The following is a 14,091-nucleotide window of genomic DNA, read 5'->3' on the forward strand; positions in this document are numbered from 1 at the left end:
AATCTGGAGTATTGTGTTCAGTTTTGGTCACCAAATTACAGGAAGGATATAAGTAAGGTTGAAAGAGTGCAGAGAAGGTTTACAAGGATGTTGCCGGGACTTGAGAAACTCAGTTACAGAGAAAGGTTGAATAGGTTGGGACTATATTCCCTGGAGCGTAGAAGAATAAGGGGAGATTTGATAGAGGTATATAAAATTATGATGGGTATAGATAGAGTGAATGCAAGCAGGCTTTTTCCACTGAGGCAAGGGGAGAAAAAAACCAGAGGACATGGGTTAAGGGTGAGGGGGGAAAAGTTTAAAGGGAAAATTAGGGGGGGCTTCTTCACACAGAGAGTGGTTGGAGTATGGAATGAGCTGCCAGACAAGGTGGTAAATGCTGGTTCTTTTTTAATATTTAAGAATAAATTGGACAGATATATGGATGGGAGGTGTATGGAGGGATATGGTCCGTGTGCAGGTCAGTGGGACTAGGCAGAAAATGGTTCGGCATAGCCAAGAAGGGCCAAAAGGCCTGTTTCTGTGCTGTAGTTTCTATGGTTCTATGGAATGTGTGGCTAAGTAACTGGTGCAGGGGGCAGGGCTTCAAATTCTTGAATCATTGGGATCTATTTTGGGGAAGATATGATTTATACAAAAAAGATGGATTACACCGGAACTCAAAAGGTACCAATATCCTGGCGGGATTGTTTAATTTAGCTGTTAGGGAGGGTTTAAACTAAGTTGGCAAGGGGAAGGAAACCAAGGTGTTAGGGTTGAGGAAGAGGAAAATAGAAATAAGTCAAAAATACTGTACAGCAAAGATGGCAAGAAGGACAGGCCAGTGAATATACAGGATAATTTGCTGCAAAATAGAAATATAGCAAAATCGGCAACAGATATTGATCTAAATGTACTGTACTTAAATGCATGCAGCATTAAAGATAAAGTAGATGACCTTGCTGCACAGCTGAAGGTTAAAAGATATGACATTGTGGCCATCACCGAGTCATGGCTAAATGATGGATGTGATTGGGAGCTGAATATCCAAGGATACACAGTGTATAGGAAAGATAGGAAGGTAGGTAAAGGGGATGGTGTGGCCCTGAAGGTAAGTAATGATATCAAATCAATAGAAAGAAGAGACATAGGATCAGAAGAGGTAGAATCCTTATGGGTAGAATTAAGAAATGGCAAGGGTAAAAAGACACTAATAGCAGTTATATACAGGCCTCCAAACAGCAGCCGGGATGTGGACTACAAGTTGCAGCTGGAAATAGAAAAAAGCGTGTCAGAAGGAAAATGTCAAGATAATTATGGGGGATTTTAATATGAAAGTGGATTGGGAAAGTCAGGAAGGTAATGGATCTCAGGAGAGGGAGTTTGTAGAATGCCTACAGAATGGCTTTTTGGAGCAGCTTGTCCAGAAGTCCACCAGGGGACCGGCTGTTTTGGATTGGGTGCTGTGTAATGAACCTGCGGTGATTAGGGAGCTGGAGGTAAAGGAACCTTTTGGAAGTAGTGATCATAATATGATTGAGTTCAGTTTCAAATTTGAAAAGGAGAAGCTGGTATCAGGTGTATCGATATTTCAGTGGAACAGGGGAAATTACAGTGGTATGAGAGAGGAACTGGCCCAAGTCGATTGGAAAAGTAAGCTAAATGGAGGGACGGCAGAGCAGAATTGGATGAAATTCCTACAAGAAATAAGGAAAATGCAGGAAAAATATATTCCAAGAAAAAAGAAAATCATGAATGGAAAAATGGCACAAATGTGGCTAACGAGAGAGGTTAAGGCAAAAATAAAAGCAAAAGAAACGGCATACAAGGAAGCAAAAATTAGTGGGAAAAATGAGGACTGGAAGACTTTTAAAAACTTACAGAAGGAATCTAAGAAAGTCATTAGGAAAGAAAAGATGAATTATGAAAGGAAATTGACAATTAACAAAAAAAGGATACTAAGAGTTTTTTTAAATATATGAAGAGTAAAAGAGTGACAAGGGTAGATACGGGACCGATTGAAAATGATGCTGGAGAAATTATAATGGTTAACAAAGAGATGGCGGAGGAACTGAATGAGTATTTTGCATCAGTGTTCACAGTGGAAGACATGAGCAATATACCTGATAGCCAGAGGTATCAGGGAATACAATTAGGTACAGTCAAGATTACTAGAGAGAAAGTGCTTGGGAAGCTAAGTGGACTAAGAATAGATAAGTCTCCTGGTCCGGATGAGGTGCACTCAAGGGTTCTGAAGGAGGTGGCTTTGGAGATTGTGGAAGCATTGGAAATGATCTTCCAGGAATCAATAGACTCTGGCATGGTTCCGGAGGACTGGAAGGTCACAAATGTAGTTCGGCTATTTAAGAAAGGAAGGAGGCAGCAAAAAGAAAATTACAGACCTATTAGTCTGACATCGGTAGTTGGAAAGATATTGGAGTCAATCCTTAAGGACGAGGTTATGAAATACCTCGAGGTGCATGACAAGATAGGCCGAAGCCAGCATGGTTTCATGAAGGGAAGATCCTGCCTCACCAACCTATTGGAATTTTTTGAGGTAATCTTGAATAAGATTGACAAGGGAGAGGCTGTGGATGTTGTGTTATTTGGATTTTCAGAAGGCCTTCGATAAGGTGCCACATATGAGGCTGCTTAATAAGATGAGAGCCCATGGAATTATAGGAAAGATATTGAAATGGGTGGAGCATTGGCTGATAGGCAGAAAGCAAAGAGTGGGAATAAAGGGATCCTATTCTGATTGGTTGCTGGTTATTAGTGGTGTTCCGCAGGGGTCCGTGTTGGGGCCGCTTCTTTTTACCATGTATATCGATGATTTGAATTATGGATTAAATGGTTTTGTGGCTAAATTTGTGGATGACACCAAGGTAGGTGGAGGAGTAGGAAATGTTGAAGAAATGGAAAGGTTGCAGAGAGACTTAGTCAGTTTAGGAGAGTGGGCAAAGAAATGGCAGATGAGATACAACGTTGGCAAATGTACGGTTGTACATTTCGGAAGAAGAAATAATCCAGCAGATTATTATTTAGATGGGGAGAAAATTCAAAAATCGGAAGTGCAAAGGGACTTGGGGGTTCTCGTGCAGGATACCCTAAAGGTTAACCACCAAGTTGGATTGGCGGTAAGGAAAGCGAATGCTATGTTGGCATGAATTTCAAGAGGAATAGTGTATAAGAGTAAGGAGGTGTTGATGAGGCTCTATGGGGCATTAGTGAGACCTCATTTAGAATACTGTGTGCAATTTTGGGCCCCCTATCTTAGAAAGGATGTACTGAAGTTGGAGAGAGTTCAGAGAAGATTTACAAGGATGATACCTGGAATGCAGGGGCTAACATATGAGGAGCATTTGTCGGCTCTTGGATTGTATTCATTAGAGTATGGAAGAATGAGAGGGGATCTCGTAGACACTTTTCGAACGTTGAAAGGGTTGGACAGAGTAGATGTGGAAAGGTTGTTTCTCTTGGTGGGTGAGTCCAGGACAAAAGGCCATAGTCTTAGAATTAGAGGGTACCCAGTTAAAACAGAGATGAGGAGAAATTTTTTTAGCCAGAGGGTCGTGGATTTGTGGAATTCGTTGCCACATACAGCTGTGGAGGCCCGATCATTGAGGGTGTTTAAGGAGGAGATTGACAGGTATCTAATTAGTCAGGGTATCAAGGGATATGGGGAAAAAGCTGGAAATTGGAACTAGATGGGTGAATAGTTTAGCTCATGGGGGAGCTGCGGAGCAGACTCGATGGGCCGAATGGCCTTCTGCTCCTTTGTCTTGTGATCTTGTGGTCTTGTGATCTTCTGATCACCTTTATCTTGAACTTTAAAATGTTTGGATGTGATACAAGTGCAGGCTTTAAGACTGTTGTGGTGCAATAAGGTTGTCTCCTGTTTCAGGTTTACTAGTTGAAATGGGACAATTACCCTTACAACTGCGAAGGCTGAAGTTGATGTTAACATACTGGATTAACTTGAGGGGGCAAAGAAATAATCAGTCTGTTAAAGGTGTGTTAGAGAACTGTTGGGAATATCACAAGAAAGGTGTTTTTATTTTTGAGTGGCTGGGCTCTTATCATACTAAGAATATGGATTTGTTGGATTATGCAATATATCTGTAACTGTAGCTTTCTTGGAAGCCCCTCAGTTTTTTTAGACGTCTTTTGTTGATTTTAGGTTACATGATTTAATAACGTCTAAGGATTCTGTTATGTCTGAGTGTCTGTTGGTTCATCAATCTGTTAAGGAAAATTGTTTTGATATGTTAACCATTTTTACAGATGGATCAAAAGATTCTACTGGGAAAGTTGCTGTGGCTATTTTTGTGCCTGAATTACAAGAAATAATAAAGAAATGTCTTACAAACCATTTATCAGTATATACAGCAGAATTGGTTGCCATCATTTTGGGTTTACAGTGGGTGGATAAATTTGTCCTTGCAAAGTTGTAATTTGTTTAGAGTCCTTTTCGGTTTTGATGGGTCTTAAAACAGGTCTTTCTAGCAGAAGGTCAGATTTACTGCTGGAAGCTCATCAAACATTATTTCATATTCAAAGTATTGGTTTACATTTTTTTTACTTATGGGTCCCTGCACAGAGCTGTTGAGGGGAATGAGCAGGTTAATTGTTTGGCTAAAAAAGCCATTAAGAGGTCAACAAAAGTGGATGGAGAATGTCACTGAGCAAATCAGAAGCTAAGGGGTTGTTAGGGTTAAGAAATAGGGGATTATGGCAAAATTTGTGGGATAATGGCATAAGGAGAGACACATTCACAGAATATATAAAACTTTGGGTTTATGGGAGAAGGGGGTAAACAAGAAGGGAAGAAAATATTTTGACATGACTTAGAATTGGGTATACTGTGCTTAATTATTCCTTTTATCTTATTGGAAAACATCATTCTGGGTTGTTTAGGTTTTGACATCATTATGAAACAGTTGAATGTATATTATTACAAAGTGAAGTATATAAGGTTGAAAGAAATCAAATGCAGGCTTCATTACAATCTTCGGGGGTTGATAGTTTTCATTTTAAAGCTTTGAGTTATGGGAGTGACTTTAATTCAATTCATAGTATTGTCTTTCGCTACTTACCATCTATAGGGCTTTTGGGGGTAATTTAGCTTGAAAAGGAAGTAGCAAGGGTTTTTCCCCCAGTTCTCTACACCACACTCCAGTCCAGCTGGTGGCAATAGTGCACCTTTAAGATGAATTACTAACCACCATTAAGATTCAGAAGAAGAGGGAGCAGAAGAAGAATGCATTAATTCACGTAGTCATGCATTACGACATTGATGTGCAAAAGAGCATCTCTGAATACACAACATCTCAAACCTTAAAGTGGATGGGCTACAGCAGCAGAAGATGAATATACACTCAGTGGCCATGTTAAGTAACTAGAAGCACAGCTGTGCCACCTTGAGCACTGAATCCATTCAGCTCCTTACCCCCAAGATTACATAATGAACACTGACAGATCAAAGGAAGTGCATCTAAAGTAGACTACTAGATTTCCTCGGATGATACAGTCGCCCAACGGGGAAGTTTAAAAGAATGTGTCAATTATCAACTGAAATTGATGATTCCCTTTTCCCTCCAGGTGCTGCTTGACCTGCTGAGTCTTCCAGCAGACTGTCTGTTGCTCCATATTCCAGCATCAACAGTTTCTTTTGACTTAGAACTTTAAAGTTCCTGGGCACCAGCGTAAGCTTCAGGCTTGCTTAAGCATTAAGGACTTAAAGGCATTGTTATTTTTTTTTGGTTAAAGCGAAACAAGTTTTGAGTAACATATTGGATCGTGTCTGAACTAATAAATTAAACCTTTATCTTTTCTGATGCAAAGGGAGTGTAGTCATCCATAAATAAAACATTTGCTAATAATCAGAATTGGGTTTAATATCACCGGTATATGTCGTGAAATTTGCTGTGACAGCACTACAATGCAATACATAATAGAGAAAAAACTGGATGACAGCAAATAGATTAGTTAAATTAAATAAGTAGTGCAAAATAGAAATAAAAAGAGTAGTGAGATGGAGTCCATTGGTTCAATGTCATTCAGAAGTCAGATGGCAAAGGGGAAGAACCTGTTCCTGAATTGTTGAGTGTGTGCCTTCGGGGTTCTGTACTTCCTCCCTGATGGTAGCAATGAGAACAGAGCATGTCCTGGGAAGTGGGGGTCTAGTGGGGGTCCTTAATGTCGCCTGTCTCTTGTTGAAAATGTAAGTGATCTGTTATGAATTTCCTACAGTTATTCTGCAAACACAAATATCAAAATATATTCCTTTTCTCAGGATAGAAAATGATGTTATAGCAATTAGTGAAACTTGGCTACAGGAGGGGCAGGACTGGCAGCTTAATATTCCAGGGTTCCGATGTTTCAGATGTGTTCGATGCAGAGGAATGAAAGGTGGGGGAGTGGCATTGCTTGTTAGGGAAAATATTACAGCAGTGCTCAGGCAGGACAGATTAGAGGGCTTGTCTACTGAGTCCTTATGGGTGGAGCTGAGAAACAGGAAAGGTATGACCACATTAGTGGGATTGTATTACAGACCACCCAATAGTCAACGAGAATTGGAAGAGCAAATCTGCAGAGAGATAGCAGGCAACTGCAGGAAACATAAAGTTGTGGTGGTAGGGGATTTTAATTTTCCATATATCAATTGGGTCTCCCATACTGTTAGGGGTCTAGATGGTTGAGAGTTTGTAAAATGTGTTCAGGAAAGTTTTCTAAATCAATATATAGAGGGACCAACTAGAGGGGATGCAATATTGGATCTCCTGTTAGGAAACGAGTTAGGACAAGTGACAGAAGTCTGTGTAGGGGAGCACTTTAGTTCCAGTGATCATAACACCATTAGTTTCAACTTGATCATGGACAAGGATAGATCTGGTCCTAGGGTTGAGGTTCTTAACCGGAAGAAGGCCAAATTTGAAGAAATGAGAAAGGATCTAAAAAGCGTGGATTGGGACAGGTTGTTCTCTGGCAAGGATGTGATCGGTAGGTGGGAAGCCTTCAAAGGAGAAATTTTGAGAGTGCAGAATTTGTATGTTCCTGTCAGGATTAAAGGCAAGGTGAACAGGAATAAGGAACCTTGGTTCTCAAGGGATATTGCAACTCTGATAAAGAAGAAGAGGGAGTTGTATGACATGTATAGGAAGCAGAGAGTAAATAAGGTGCTTGAGGAGTATAAGAAGTGCAAGAAAATACTTGAGAAAGAAATCAGGAGGGCTAAAAGAAGACATGAGGTTGCCTTGGCAGTCAAAGTGAAGGATAATCCAAAGAGCTTTTACAGGTATATTAAGAGCAAAAGGATTGTAAGGGATAAAATTGGTCCTCTTGAAGATCAGAGTGGTCCGCTATATGCAGAACCAAAGGAAATGGGGGAGATCTTAAATAGGTTTTTTGCATCTGTATTTACTAAGGAAACTGGCAGGAAGTCTATGGAATTAAGGGAAACAAGTAGTGAGATATTGGAAACTATACCGATCAAAAAGGAGGAAGTTCTTGCTGTCTTGAGGAAAATTAAAGTAGATAAATCCCCAGGACCTGACAGGGTGTTCCCTTGGACCTTGAAGAAGAAGTGTTGAAATTGCAGGGGCCCTGGCAGAAATATTTAAAATGTCACTGTCTACAGGTGAGATGCCAGAGGAATGGAGAGTGGCTCATGTTGTTCCGTTGTTTAAAAAAGGATCGAAAAGTAATCCGGGAAATTATAGGCCAGTAAGTTTAACGTCAGTAGTAGGTAAGTTATTGGAGGGAGTACTAAGAGACAGAATCTACAAGCATTTGGATAGACAGGGACTTATTGGGGAGAGTCAACATGGCTTTGTGCGTGGTAGGTCATGTTTGACCAATCTATTGGAGTTTTTCGAGGAGGTTACCAGGAAAGTGGATGAAGGGAAGGCAGTGGATATTGTCTACATGGACTTCAGTAAGGCCTTTGACAAGGCCCCGCATGGGAGGTTAGTTAGGAAAATTCAGTCGCTAGGTATACATGGAGAGGTGGTAAATTGGATTAGACATTGGCCTCAATGGAAGAAGCCCAAGAGTGGTAGTAGAGAATTGCTTCTCCGAGTGGAGGCCTGTGACTAGTGGTGTGCCACAGGGATCAGTGCTGGGTCCATTGTTATTTATCATCTATATCAATGATCTGGATGATAATGTGGTAAATTGGATCAGCAAATTTGCTGATGATACAAAGATTGGAGGTGTAGTAGACAGTGAGGAAGGTTTTCAGAGCCTGCAGAGGGACTTGGACCAGCTGGAAAAATGGGCTGAAAAATGGCAGATGGAGTTTAATACTGACAAGTGTGAGGTATTGCACATTGGAAGGACAAACCAAGGTAGAACATATAGGGTTAATGGTAAGGCACTGAGGAGTGCAGTAGAACAGAGGGATCTGGGAATACAGATACAAAATTCCCTAAAAGTGGCGTCACAGGTGGATAGGGTCATAAAGAAAGCTTTTGGTACATTGGCCTTTATTAGTCAAAGTATTGAGTATAAGAGCTGGAATGCTATGATGAGTTTGTATAAGGAATTGGTGAGGCTGAATCTGGAGTATTATGTTCAGTTTTGGTCACCAAATTACAGGAAGGATATAAATAAGGTTGAAAGAGTGCAGAGAAGATTTACAAGGATGTTGCCAGGACTTGAGAAACTCAGTTACAGAGAAAGGTTGAATAGGTTGGGACTTTATTCCCTGGAACATAGAAGAATGAGGGGAGATTTGATAGAGGTATATAAAATTATGATGGGTATAGATAGAGTGAATGCAAGCAGGCTTTTTCCACTGAGGCAAGGGGAGAAAAAAACCAGAGGACATGGGTTAAGGGTGAGGGGGGAAAAGTTTAAAGGGAACATTGGGGGGGGCTTCTTCACACAGAGAGTGGTGGGAGTATGGAATGAGCTGCCAGATGAGGTGGTAAATGCGGGTTCTTTTTTAACACTTAAGAATAAATTGGACAGATATATGGATGGGAGGTGTATGGAGGGATATGATCCCTGTGCAGGTCAGTGGGACTAGGCAGACAATGGTTCGGCACAGCCAAGAAGGGCCAAAAGGCCTGTTTCTGTGCTGTTGTTTCTATGGTTTCTATGATAGCAATTGACAGTAAAATCCAACAGGGCATCACACTGGATTGAACTAAACTGGCAGGAAAATATCCTGCAGAGAATGATGTAAGTACATACATTTGAAGCTGTGTGTTACCTGGTTATAAAGCAAGCTCAACTCTAGCTTTATTTTCCTAGTTGCCAGCCACTCTTAGTTTGTGTGCTTCAACTTCATTGTATTTACTGAAATTGTCTTGGTGGTAGAAGGAATAATAATGCAACTTCCATTAGACGTTTTCAATCTATACTGTCTGCAAGATTTTGTGCTTTGTCTTGGATTTCTGGAATATTGTGAAATGAGGCAGCACACATTCCGAGGAGCATGATGATTATTTCATAACTGCAGTTCTAAGCTATGACTAACTCCACAGCCAGTTAGTAGAGCACAGAGAAAGTGAAATTTCTAAAGCTGCAAATTCCTCTGAATTTGTACATGCGCCACATTGATAATGTATAACAATGCTCCAAAGTGATTATCAGGAACATAAATGATGTCTGAAGTTTGATCAAATATGCAGCTTTTAAGAAATGCCTTAAAGCAGAAGAACATGAGAGAGGAAGAGAGGTAGTGATAGGAATTCCATAGGTTAGGACCCCAGCAACTGAAGTTGTGGAATTCCCTCTCAATATCTCTGTTATTACCAATGGTGGGTAATGGAACCTGGGAATTCCTGCCTCAGTAAGGACCTGGACCCATTGCAATTTGCCTAACGCCACAATAGGTCAACAGCAGATGCAATCCCAATGGCTCTCCACACAGCTTTAGACCACCTAGACAACACAATCACCTAAGTCAGGATGCTGTTCATCGACTATAGCTCAACAATTAATGCCATCATTCCCATAATCCTGATTGAGAAATTGCAGAACCTGGGCCTCTGTACCTCCCTCTGCAATTGGATCCTCGACTTTCTAACCGGAAGACCACAGTCTATGCGGATTGGTGGTAACATATCCTCCTCGGTGACGATTAACACTGGTGCACCTCAGGGGTGTGTGCTTAGCACACTGCTCTACTCTCTATATACATGTGGCTGTGTGGCTGGGCATTGCTCAAATACCATCTACAAATTTGCTGATGATAGAGCCATTGTTGGTAGAATCTTAGGTGGTGATGAGAGGGCGTACAGGAGTGAGATGCCAACTAGTGGAATGGTGCCGCAGCAACAACCTGGCACTCGATGTCAGTAAGGCGAAAAAGCTGATTGTGGACTTCAGGAAGGGTAAGACGAAGGAACACATACCAATCCTCATAGAGGGATCAGAAGTGGAGAGAGTGAGCAGCTTCAAGTTCCTGGGTGTCAAGATCTCCGAGGATCTAACCTGGTCCCAACATGTCGATGTAGTTATACGGAAGGCAAGACAGTGGTTATACTTTATTAGAAGTTTGAAGAGATTTGGCATGTTGACAAATGTACTCAGAAACTTCTACAGTTGTACGATGGAGAGCATTCTGACAGGCTGCATCACTGTCTGGTATGGAGGGGCTACTGCACAGGACCAAAAGAAGCTGCAGAATGTTGTAAATCTAGTCAGCTCCATCTTGGGCACTAGCCTACAAATTATCCAGGACAACTTTAGGGAGCGGTGTCTCAGAAAGGCAGCGTCCATTATTAAGGACCTCCAGCACCCAGGGCATGCCCTTTTCTCACTGTTACCATCAGGTAGGAGGTACAGAAGCCTGAAGGCACACACTCATTCAGGAACAGCTTCTTCCCCTCTGCCATCCGTTTCCTAAATGTACATTGAAGCTTTGGACACTACCTCTCTTTTTTTAAATATACAGTATTTCTGTTTTTGTATGTTTTTAAATGTCTATTCAATATATGTAATTGATTTACTTGTTTATTTATTATTATGTTTTGTTTATTATTTTTTTCTCTCTGTTAGATTATGTATTGCCTTAAACTGCGGCTGCTAAGTTAACAAATTTCACGTCACATGCCGGTGATAATAAACCTGATTCTGATTCTGAAAGTCCATGTGGCCAGATTCAGCAAATGGCAGAGATTTTTGAAAAGGAGTAGAATAGAATAGGAGATCATAAACTGAGATAAAGGAGAGTATATTGCATTGTAAATTCTGATTCTAATTTCATCATTGATTGAGGATTGTTCTGGTTTCACTGATGTGGTTGTCCAGACAAGGTTTTAAGTGTATTAGAAGAGCCTGAAGTCATTGGATTCACTTCTGTTTTCTTATTTTGAATAGAATGCAGTAAATTGTCTCCTTTAATATATGCAGTCCAATCACTTAGTTATTGAGTTTTCCGCTACATCTGCTGTTCTGTGATCAAAGGAAAGCAGTGTTCTAAAATAATGAAGAGTATTGGTTGTTGGGAACTATTACAAGGCAGTCAGTTCACCAGATTCAAATGACAATTAAATCATCAAAGGTTTTCTTTTAATTATTCCTCTTTTGTCATCTAATCCTTCTTGTATTATACACTTCATAGAACCTCTCTTCTGTTATTGCCTCCACCTTTCCTTTCCTCTGCAACCTACAGTCTATTTACCGCTGATTCCAATCTAGATGAAAGATTAGTGACTTAACCATAAACTCAGATTCTCTTATCATAGATGTTGACTTGCCTTTTGAGAATATTGTGTTTTCTGTTTCATTTCAGATTGCCAATACTTGCTGTATTTTGCTGTTGTAAAATTGTTTCATCCATCTTGCAATTGTATCTTTGCCAATAATTTATAATCTGACATGCCTCGCGAAGCCAAGCCCTATTTCCCCATTGTAAGAGGTGGAAACAGGTAGAGTGGATTTCAGAAGTGCTTATGAACTCCAACCATACCATCGACTTCACAGGATGGTGGTTATCGGTGGCCTATGCCGCACTGGGAACTACGGGTCCAAGTAAGTTAGTAAACATAATCTGATATAACTGACATATTACTTACTTTATGAAAAACTGGTTAAACAAACAGAAGCATTTCCTGGGCTCTTCAATACAGTACTTTTAATTTGGAATGTTATCAAAACAATTAGTTTTTTCATTAAGGTTTTCAGAAAAGAAGAAATATGAAGTCGCAAGGTGACAGACAATTATACTGCTCCCTCTATTTTATTTTGCCTTTCAATGCCTTCTCTATTAAAAAAAAAGACTACTGATGATGGGAGATCATTTGTTCTGTTCCTTTATGCTGCAAACAAATCATCTGATCGTACTGTTCCAAGTAGGGCAATCCAGTTAGAGCTATTGTTGCACTGGGTTTCAAGAGCTAGTAACAGGAATTCTGCAGATGCTGGAAATTCAAGCAACCTAATCAGTTCCCCTCTACCACCACTCTGCTCCGTCTAGCGGAATTAGTCCTTACTCTTAATAATTTCTCCTTTGGCTCCTCCCACTTCCTCCAAACTAAAGGTGTAGCTATGGGCACCCGTATGGGTCCTAGCTATGCCTGCCTTTTTGTTGGGTTTGTGGAACAATCTATGTTCCGTGCCTATTCTGGTATCTGTCCCCCACTTTTCCTTCGCTACATCGATGACTGCATTGGCGCTGCTTCCTGCACGCATGCAGAACTCGTTGACTTTATTAACTTTGCCTCCAACTTTCACCCTGCCCTCAAGTTTACCTGGTCCATTTCCGACACTTCCCTCCCCTTTCTAGATCTTTCTGTCTCTGTCTCTGGAGACAGCTTATCCACTGATGTCTACTATAAGCCTACTGACTCTCACAGCTATCTGGACTATTCCTCTTCTCACCCTGTCTCTTGCAAAAACGCCATCCCCTTCTCGCAATTCCTCCATCTCCACCGCATCTGCTCTCAGGATGAGGCTTTTCATTCTAGGACGAGGGAGATGTCTTCATTTTTTAAAGAAAGGGGCTTCCCTTCCTCCACTATCAACTCTGCTCTTAAACGCATCTCCCCCATTTCACGTACATCTGCTCTCACTCCATCCTCCCGCCACCCCACTAGGAATAGGGTTCCCCTGGTCCTCACCTACCACCCCACCAGCCTCCGGGTCCAACATATTATTCTCCGTAACTTCCGCCACCTCCAACGGGATCCCACCACTAAGCACATCTTTCCCTCCCCCCCTCTCTCTGCATTCCGCAGGGATCGCTCCCTACACAACTCCCTTGTCCATTCGTCCCCCCCATCCCTCCCCACTGATCTCCCTCCTGGCACTTATCCGTGTAAGCGGAACAAGTGCTACACATGCCCTTACACTTCCTCCCTTACCACCATTCAGGGCCCCAAACAGTCCTTCCAGGTGAGGCAACACTTCACCTGTGAGTCGACTGGGGTGATATACTGCGTCCGGTGCTCCCGATGTGGCCTTTTATATATTGGCGAGACCCGACGCAGACTGGGAAACCGCTTTGCTGAACATCTACGCTCTGTCCGCCAGAGAAAGCAGGATCTCCCAGTGGCCACACATTTTAATTCCACATCCCATTCCCATTCTGACATGTCTATCCACGGCCTCCTCTACTGTAAAGATGAAGCCACACTCAGGTTGGAGAAACAGCACCTTATATTCCGTCTGGGTAGCCTCCAACCTGATGGCATGAACATCGACTTCTCTAACTTCCGCTAGGCCCCACCTCCCCCTCGTACCCCATCTGTTACTTATTTTTATGTACACATTCTTTCTCTCACTCTCCTTTTTCTCCCTCTGTCCCTCTGAATATACCTCTTGCCCATCCTCTGGGTCCTCCCCCCCTCCTTGTCTTTCTTCCCGGACCTCCTGTCCCATGATCCTCTCGTATCCCCTTTTGCCAATCACCTGTCCAGCTCTTGGCTCCATCCCTCCCCCTCCTGTCTTCTCCTATCATTTTGGATCTCCCTCTCCCCCGCCAACTTTCAAATCCCTTACTCACTCTTCCTTCAGTTAGTCCTGACGAAGGGTCTCGGCCTGAAACGTCGACTGTACCTCTTCCTAGAGATGCTGCCTGGCCTGCTGCGTTCACCAGCAACTTTGATGTGTGTTGCTTAAAGAGCTAGTGTTGCACCAATAACAACAACTTGTATTTGT

Source organism: Mobula birostris, chromosome 5 (genome assembly GCF_030028105.1).
Source record: "Mobula birostris isolate sMobBir1 chromosome 5, sMobBir1.hap1, whole genome shotgun sequence".
In the NCBI taxonomy this organism is placed as follows: domain Eukaryota; kingdom Metazoa; phylum Chordata; class Chondrichthyes; order Myliobatiformes; family Myliobatidae; genus Mobula; species Mobula birostris.